Raw genomic sequence first — 9,442 nt, 5'->3', positions numbered from 1 at the left:
AACAAGTTGCTCCTTGCTGTCTCCTGCCCTGTGCTGCTGGGTACACATTTCACAGGCAGCAGCTTATAGGAGGACTGCACACTACCTTGGTTATGTTGCCCAAGCTGCACACTGAGCTGGGCCTTTCACGCCCTTATCCACCCCCAACTGAGAGTCTTGCCCCTGCTCCATATAGGCTTCCCCAGCCATGTCCCAAGTCCACCCATTCCACCCCTCCATCACACACTCTGGCCAGCCCCACCACTCCACACATGGGTGATAATGCGTCTCAGCTATATATTTTATGGGTTTTTCAAATGTTTACATTTGCCTTACCTTCAGGCCCTGCATCCCCCCCAAACATAGAGAGCAGGGAAAGGGGCTCTATCATAAATATAAAGGGAAGGGTAAACACCTTTAAATCCCTCCTGGCCAGAGGAAAAACCCTTTCACCTGTAAAGGGTTAAGAAGCGAAGATAACCTCACTGGCACCTGACCAAAATGACCAATGAGAAGACAAGATATTTTCACAGCTGGAAGGGGGAGGAAAACAAAGAGTTCTCTCTGTCTGTGTGTTGCTTTTGCCAGGACCAGAGTAGGAATGCAGGTCAGAACTCCTGTAAAGAGTTAATAAGCAATCTAGTTAGATTCTGTTTTGCTTAAATGGCTGATAAAATAAGTTGTGCTGAATGGAATGTATATTCCTGTTTTTGTGTCTTTTTGTAACTTAAGGTTTTGCCTAGAGGGATTCTCTATGTTTTGAATCTGATTACCCTCTAAGGTATTTACCATCCTGATTTTACAGAGGTGATTCTTTTACTTTTTCTTTAATTAAAATTCTTCTTAAGAACCCGATTGCTTTTTCATTGTTCTCAAGATCCAAGGGTTTGGGTCTGTGTTCACCTATGCAAATTGGTGATGATTTTTATCAAGCCTTCCCCAGGAAAGGAGGTATAGCGCTTGTAGGGGGGAAAGAGTCCAAGTGAGCTCTTTCCCTGTTATTTTTGTTAGACGCTTGGTGGTGGCAGCAATAAGGTAAAATAGTTTGTACCTTGGGGAAGTTTTAACCTAGCTGGTAAAAATAAGCTTAGGGGGTTTTTCATGCAGGTCCCCACATCTTATCCTAGAGTTCAGAGTGGGGAAGGAACCTTAACAGGCTCAGACCCCTGCAGTAAACTAGGGATCCCCTAGATTCCAGCGTGCACATGGACGGGGAGAAATTCAGGACTCAAAGGCCAACTTTCTCTGCTACCCCTCATATTCTCCAACCCCTCACATCTTCCCACAACCCTTTTCCCTCCCCCTACTATCCATTCCCATTTAACCCCCTCCCCAACACCCCCCCATCCATCACTGCAGACCTAAACCCCTCCTCCCCTATTACTACCTTCTTTTGCACCCCTACTTACCCCCACCCTCCCCGTAAGCATTCGGATGTGTAAATTATTTTCTTTTCAAAAACAGTTTCAGTGCCTTCCGAATACTCTGCTGTACTCAGATTATATTTCTCCAAAATAAAAATAAAACCTTGACAGAGGCAGATTTTTTCCCCAGTTGTTTTCAGGTCAGTCTCAGATTTCATAGAATCATAGGACTGGAAGGGACCATGAGAGGTCATCTAGTCCAGTCTCCTGCACTCTTGGCAGGACTAAGTATTATCTAGAACATTCTAGACCAAGACTAAGTATTATCTAGACCATTTCTGCCTAGGGGGTTCAAACTTCAAAGTTGCAGGCTCAGAGAGGTCTTAAATGGCCCATTCATCTCAATGAGATGTTCTCAAAGAAGGAATACCCAATGGGGAAGAATATAGCCTAAAACAATAGGTCTGAGATGTGTGAACTGCTCCAGTGACCTCAGAAAGTGTTCTTACATCCCCTCCCCCGTGCTGGAGAGTTTCCAATAGATACCAAGCAATGCCTCAGCCCAGGCTCAGCAGTGTGTTCTTGGTGCATGTTCCAAGCATGCCTGTTCTAAGCAAAGAGAGGGAGGACTTCCCCAGATCTGGGGTGGCGGTAGGGAAAGGGACTCGGATGCCCCAGAAAGGCAACCCTCCCCAAATCTATCTTAGATAGGGGCCAACATGGTGGAAATCATATTCCAACAGAGGTTTAGAAGGGCCTAGACACCACAAGAATGACAAGACCCACTCCAGAACCAGGTTCACATGAGGTGGGGAAGGAGCCACACACCCATAGATAGGCAGGGGCCTCCAGCTCCTGGCACACTGACAGGGAGGGAGTGGGGCTCAGTCTCAGACACCATTGGTAGGGCAAGGAACCCAGACCTGAGTCCTCCCAACTTTACCACCACCCATTTCCATTTATCCCCTTCCTCTCGATGCAGCCCCAAACTCCTCTCTCACCACTATTTCCCCATTTCACCCCCTAAAATACCTCTCCCCTTCCAGAAAGTATTCACATGTGTGTCTGTATGTGTGTGTTGGTTTTAAATGCTTGGATTACATTCCTCCAAAAATTGACTGACAAACGTTTAGCAGTTATGCCTCTCAGTCTTTTCCAGACTTCTGCCCAAGGTAAAGCTCAAACTGACATGGTCTGGATGGGTCAGGTCCAAAGGAATACCGCTTCTTAGCCCCTTGAACTACTGAGCTGGGGGGTGAAACTTTAGAGGCCAACAATCTTGTCAACTTCTTTGTCTGCACATGCTCAGTGTAATCTCAGAGGAGTGAGAGCAAACCTAACTGGAGAAGCAAAAACTTTTTCAAAGAATGTATTAATTTGATTTCCCCGCCCCCCCCCCAAAAAGGTCTGATGGGTGCCGTGCACTCTGTTGAGATAACCCTCAAACGTCTGAGCCCTGGTTTGATTTCTGTGAGCAAATAAGGTTGCCCAAATCTCTCACCATTAAGAAAAGCTGTTTGTTTTTCCAGGGGCTGTATCTGGGAAACCCTTTAGTCAAATGGCCTCAAATCTGGATCCCTACAGAAACCTAGGCCCCCAGAAGGCATACCACATTTCAGGGCACAATGACTAATGGCACAGATTTTAGTATAGGTAGGAAAAGTTGCACTTTAAACAGAAAGCTGGCTTAGCCTTAACCCTACCTACAGGACAGCTGTTGCTCTGCTATAATTTCACCCCAGAAATAGGTTTCAGAGTAGCAGCCGTGTTAGTCTGTATTCGCAAAAAGAAAAGGAGTACTTGTGGCACCTTAGAGACGAACAAATTTATTAGAGCATAAGCTTTCGTGAGCTACAGCTCACTTCATCGGATGCATTCGGTGGAAAAAACAGAGGAGAGATTTATATACACACACACAGAACATGAAACAATGGGTTTATCATACACACTGTAAGGAGAGTGATCACTTAAGATAAGCCATCACCAGCTGCGGGGGGGGAAAGGAGGAAAACCTTTCATGGTGACAAGCAAGGTAGGCTAATTCCAGCAGTTAACAAGAATATCAGAGGAACAGCGGGGGTTGGGGTGGGAGGGAGAAATACCATGGGGAAATAGTTTTACTTTGTGTAATGACTCATCCATTCCCAGTCTCTATTCAAGCCTAAGTTAATTGTATCCAGTTTGCAAATTAATTCCAATTCAGCAGTCTCTCGTTGGAGTCTGTTTTTGAAGCTTTTTTTGTTGAAGGATAGCCACTCTTAGGCAGCTATCTTCGAGACACCACCGATTTCCTGAGGAAACTACAGTCCATTGGTGATCTTCCTAAAAACACCATCCTAGCCACTATGGATGTAGAAGCCCTCTACACCAACATTCCACACAAAGATGGACTACAAGCCGTCAGGAACAGTATCCCCGATACTGTCACTGCTAACCTGGTGGCAGAACTTTGTGACTTTGTCACCAAATGTGAAATAGTTATGGGTCAGGACAATGTATACCTTCAAATCAGCGGCACTGCGATGGGTACCTGCATGGCCCCACAGTATGCCAACATTTTTATGGCTGACTTAGAACAACGCTTCCTCAGCTCTCGTCCCCTAATGCCCCTACTCTACTTGCGCTACATTGATGACATCTTCATCATCTGGACCCATGGAAAAGAAGCTCTTGAGGAATTCCACCATGATTTCAACAAATTTCCATCCCACCATCAACCTCAGCCTGGACCAGTCCACACAAGAGATCCACTTCCTGGACACTACGGTGCTAATAAGCGATGGTCACATAAACACCACCCTATATCGGAAACCTACTGACCGCTATTCCTACCTACATGCCTCTAGCTTTCATCCAGATCATACCACTCGATCCATTGTCTACAGGCAAGCGCTACGATATAACTGCATTTGCTCCAACCCCTCAGACAGAGACAAACACCTACAAGATCTCTATCATGCATCCTACAACTACAATACCCACCTGCTGAAGTGAAGAAACAGATTGACAGAGCCAGAAGAGTACCCAGAAGTCACCTACTACAGGACAGGCCCACCAAAGAAAACAACAGAACGCCACTAGCCATCACCTTCAGCCCCCAACTAAAACCTCTCCAACGCATCATCAAGGATCTACAACCTATCCTGAAGGACGAGGCATCACTCTCACAGATCTTGGGAGACAGGCCAGTCCTTGCTTACAGACAGCCCCCCAATCTGAAGCAAATACTCACCAGCAACCACACACCACACAACAGAACCACTAACCCAGGAACCTATCCTTGCAACAAAGCCCGTTGCCAACTCTGTCCACATAGCTATTCAGGGGATACCATCATAGGGCCTAATCACATCAGCCACACTATCAGAGGCTCGTTCACCTGCGCATCTACCAATGTGATACATGCCATCATGTGCCAGCAATGCCCCTCTGCCATGTACATTGGCCAAACTGGACAGTCTCTACGTAAAAGAATGAATGGACACAAATCAGACGTCAAGAATTATAACATTCAAAAACCAGTTGGAGAACACTTCAATCTCTCTGGTCACTCGATCACAGACCTAAGAGTGGCTATACTTCAACAAAAAAGCTTCAAAAACAGACTCCAACGAGAGACTGCTGAATTGGAATTAATTTGCAAACTGGATACAATTAACTTAGGCTTGAATAGAGACTGGGAATGGATGAGTCATTACACAAAGTAAAACTATTTCCCCATGGTATTTCTCCCTCCCACCCCACCCCCCACTGTTCCTCTGATATTCTTGTTAACTGCTGGAATTAGCCTACCTTGCTTGTCACCATGAAAGGTTTTCCTCCTTCCCCCCCCACCGCTGCTGGTGATGGCTTATCTTAAGTGATCACTCTCCTTACAGTGTGTATGATAAACCCATTGTTTCATGTTCTCTGTGTGTGTATGTATATAAATCTCTCCTCTGTTTTTTCCACCAAATGCATCCGATGAAGTGAGCTGTAGCTCATGAAAGCTTATGCTCTAATAAATTTGTTAGTCTCTAAGGTGCCACAAGTACTCCTTTTCTTTTTACCCCAGAAATAGGAATTGCTCATTTCAGAGACAGGTGAAGAGATTCTAGTTTGCATGTCATTTGACCTACCTATATATAAATGCAAATTTATTATTATTAAACCATTCTCTCTGTCTTTTTTCACAACCTGGCTTTGGTTACAAATCTGGCTTCAATTTGAGATGCTTAATAAAACTTCATTGTGTCTTCATTATAAGTTTTCTAGGGCAAAGACTGTCATTGGCTATAGCCAAAGTTTTCAAAAAAGTGACTGGTGATTTTGAGTGTCTAAAACACTGTAAAGAGGCTTTGTTTTCATATGGCAGCTGCTCAGCAATTTCCTGAAACTCGGGGATTGACCTTTAGAGTGACTCAAATTGGCCACCCAAAAATGAAGGTACCCAAAATTAACAGTTACTTTTGAAAATCATGGTCTATATGTTCATATGGTGTGCAGCACAAACCCCTCCCCACACCGTGATGAGACCTCGAGGTACTACCAATATTCATGTTGAATAATAAGAAATCATTAATATTCAGCCAACTACTATCCTTATTAGGATCCAAAACCCTGGGCTCGAAGATAAGGAGGCTCTTGTTTTATAGTTTTCTTTACTTTCAGAATTTATGGCTGGTTTGTTTTCTACCTAAACAAAACAGAATGAAGAATGCCAGACATGGGACTGCGAGAAGAGGGATTTCACACTGCCAAAATAGGAATTAAATGATCAGCATTTCCCCCCAGTGGGCAGAGTTGGTTTCTCACTTAGTTTATATCTACAGGACTCCAATCTCCTTGGGTGTAAATCCTCAGTTTTACAGAGTAGGACATTTTCACATTTTAGACCTCCACACAATCCCCGGCTGTCCTGTAAGACTTTTTATTAAGACTTTCTTGATATGACAACTAACATGTCCCAGACTTAAAGGAAAGAATATGCATGCTCTGTTAAATATAAAACTGTATAAAACCCAACAGAGAAGTCAAAAATACAAAGGTAAAGCAGCTGGAGGCTAGCAAGTTATCTAAAACTCACTCTAGAAATACTGTGTGTTGTGAGCATTGAGTTTTTCCATTACAGATAACTCCCTATGAACATTTTCATTCTTCCCTTTATACCTCTGGCTGGTAGGCTAACCTCCAGTCCAATAAACTTGGTTAAAGGACCCCTCCTGTCTTCAGTTTCCTTTCCCATTACTTGTGCCTTTTGAGACCCTCAGATCTCTGCTACATTCAAGGTTTCTCTGTCTCTTGCAGTTCCTTCCCTGTAGGCCTAGGGCTTTGGATATACAAAAGAGCATACAAAGTTTAGCTAAATCACTTTCTGTTATAGGTAAGGCCCATGTCCCTTGCACATCTGGCATTAAGGTGCCTCTTATCAATATAGCTCATTAGCATTTCTGTGAGCATACCTGCTAATCCACTGATTCTTATTATTAGAGTCCAGGGTTGATTAATTGTTTGGGGGTAGGCCTTATCCCTTTCACTCTCCTATAGTCTGTTTGGCATCCCCCCACAAATGGCCTTAATCCTCTGTCCAGTCTCTAAATATCCAGATCACAGTAACACCACACAGGGCCCAGGATGAGACTATCAAAAAATATCCCTGGCTAATATTGAGGTGCACTGGCAGATCATTCAAACTTCACCCTGAGAATGCTTACCGGATTCATCCTCACAGTCTGAAAAAGTTATAATATTAGCATATTTAGATCAGAAGCTCTTTTGGTCTTTTGCTCGGGGTCTGTACACACCTAGCACAACAGGACTATGATCTTAGTTGAAGCCTCTACGCACTATCATGACAGTGAATATTAATAATCATGGTAATAACTGGAGACAACTACCACCAAATGGTGTCAGCACCAAGAATGAGACTAGGCCATCGCCTCAACAATAAGAAATGGAAACTTAACAGATGTCAAGCATACAGAGAGATCGAGCAATCCATTGCAAAATGGCCACGTTAGGGCTCCAGTTATGTGGCTCCATCAAATTTAGAGGGACAATTCTAGAAAGGCATGCTGGGAAAAAGGTTCTTATGAGAAGGCGACGCTGCCCTATAGGAATCAGTAAGGACCAGGAAGTCACAAAGAAAGGTATGATTACATAAAAACCATTTTGGAGGCCCTTTGCTTTTATCAGTTGTATGCACCAAATATCAGATCTTGCAATAATTTAAATTAGTCACCACTGATTGCTTTTCTTAAATGACAAGTGATTCTTAAAAGGTACCAGATTGGCAGCCTGGGAGACTCCATTGCCGGGGTGCTGTCCTATTCAGAAAAAAATGGGAACAAAAACTCAAAGTAAAATCAAACTTAATTTCACCCCAGTTCTATGCACCATTCAGACCTGTTAGTTTAGCAGCATTGCTTTTCCAGATGAAGGACCCAAACTGGGTCAGCTGTCCCTAGGCTACATAACACCCGTGGGCACATATTTGTAGGGGTCTCCAAAACAGCAGCACTCTGTGTAGTTTATCAGTCAGTATACAGCACCGAGAGGCACCTTCAAAAGTGCCCTCAGGGAATAGACATATGTATAGCCAAGGAGAGTCACTAAGCCTGATCTCAAGGTTTGACCTACAGCCATTCTGCTGGAAGAGTGACGTCCTCCTATTATCTACAGCACATAGCGACAGAATACTATGTACCTTAATCAATCACAGTACCAGTGCTGAAGTTCAAGCAGAACTTTCCCTTTCTCTCCCCTTCATTCAAACCCCCACCCTCTTTCCAATTGGTTTTCTTGGAATTAAGAGGATGCACCTTTCTTTTAATGCTTAAATTGTCATGATTTTGCATGGTGATTACTATTCTGTAAACTTTACAAAAGGTGTGGTCAATGAAATACATTTCTCTTAAAATATTACAACAGATAATTATTTGAATTATAGTAGCACCTGGAGGCCCCAGTCAGAGGCGCATTGTGCTAGGCCCTGGAGCCTGGACACACAATCATCATACTCTTTTAATACACCAATGTAAAAATGGAACTTACATTAGGCTACACAATACATGCACAATATACTTAATGACTAGAATGCTGTTATGAAGTTGGGCAGCAGAAACCCCCGATGCAGAAGGAGGAACCACTGTACAGCACCTAACACAACGGGGTCTTGGGCAGAGACTAAGGCTTGTAGGGGCTATCACAATACAAACCATTGTTATATTCTCAGCATCTTGGATCCAATCTTGCTCCCTTTTCAGGCAATAGAAGTTTTCTGCTGACAGTGACATGACTAGGATCATCCTATTCCTCTTCCACATGGTAAGATATGAAAGGGGAGGATGTTCCATGCTGCTATGAAATCCAGTGCCAATGGGATATAGGAATCTGCTTGGGGACCGTAAATGGTGAAAAATAGCTGTTGAGCCCAGGATTGTCCATAAAAACAGATTAAAAATGTGCATTAAGCCAAATGAACCCTAGTTTTATTTTCTACACTAAAAGGAAAAGACATCATGCAGAGCTTCTTCCTCTTGGTCTTCATAATGGTACATATGCCAAAGATCAGAACAGGGTCCATAGGTCTGCTCTACACACATTTTTTTTGCACTGTATAACTATTTTGGTGAGGGGTGTGATTTTCTGCTGAAATAATTTAACTGATATAGTTTATTCCCATGTGGGTACCTTTATGCCTGTGTAACTGCAAGAGGGGCTGAACCACTTTAGTTATACCGGTATAGTTAAAGTGGTACAATGTGTGTGTAGGCAAGCGCTTAACTGTGAGTAAATGTCTCCATTCTCACACACACACATCCTGACTGTAATTCCATTGAACTCAATGGAGTTTCATTGGAGGAGAATGTGGACCAGTATATCTGACAGCAGATTGTTCAAACCACCTCCTATACCAGTTAATTAAATTAAAAAAAAAAATCTGTTGGTGCGTTCCAATTTTTTAAAGTCAAAATAAAAACTAACTAGAAAAATCATATGGCTGAGCCAAATTGTGATGTTATGGGTTTGATTATTTTAAAAGGAGGATTAAACTACAAAGACACACCCAGTCCACAAAGTCTAGAGACAATAAGATATAAAACAACCCTTCTTCTGAC

Source organism: Dermochelys coriacea, chromosome 12 (genome assembly GCF_009764565.3).
Source record: "Dermochelys coriacea isolate rDerCor1 chromosome 12, rDerCor1.pri.v4, whole genome shotgun sequence".
Lineage (NCBI taxonomy): Eukaryota > Metazoa > Chordata > Testudines > Dermochelyidae > Dermochelys > Dermochelys coriacea.
This window is presented reverse-complemented; position numbering follows the sequence as displayed.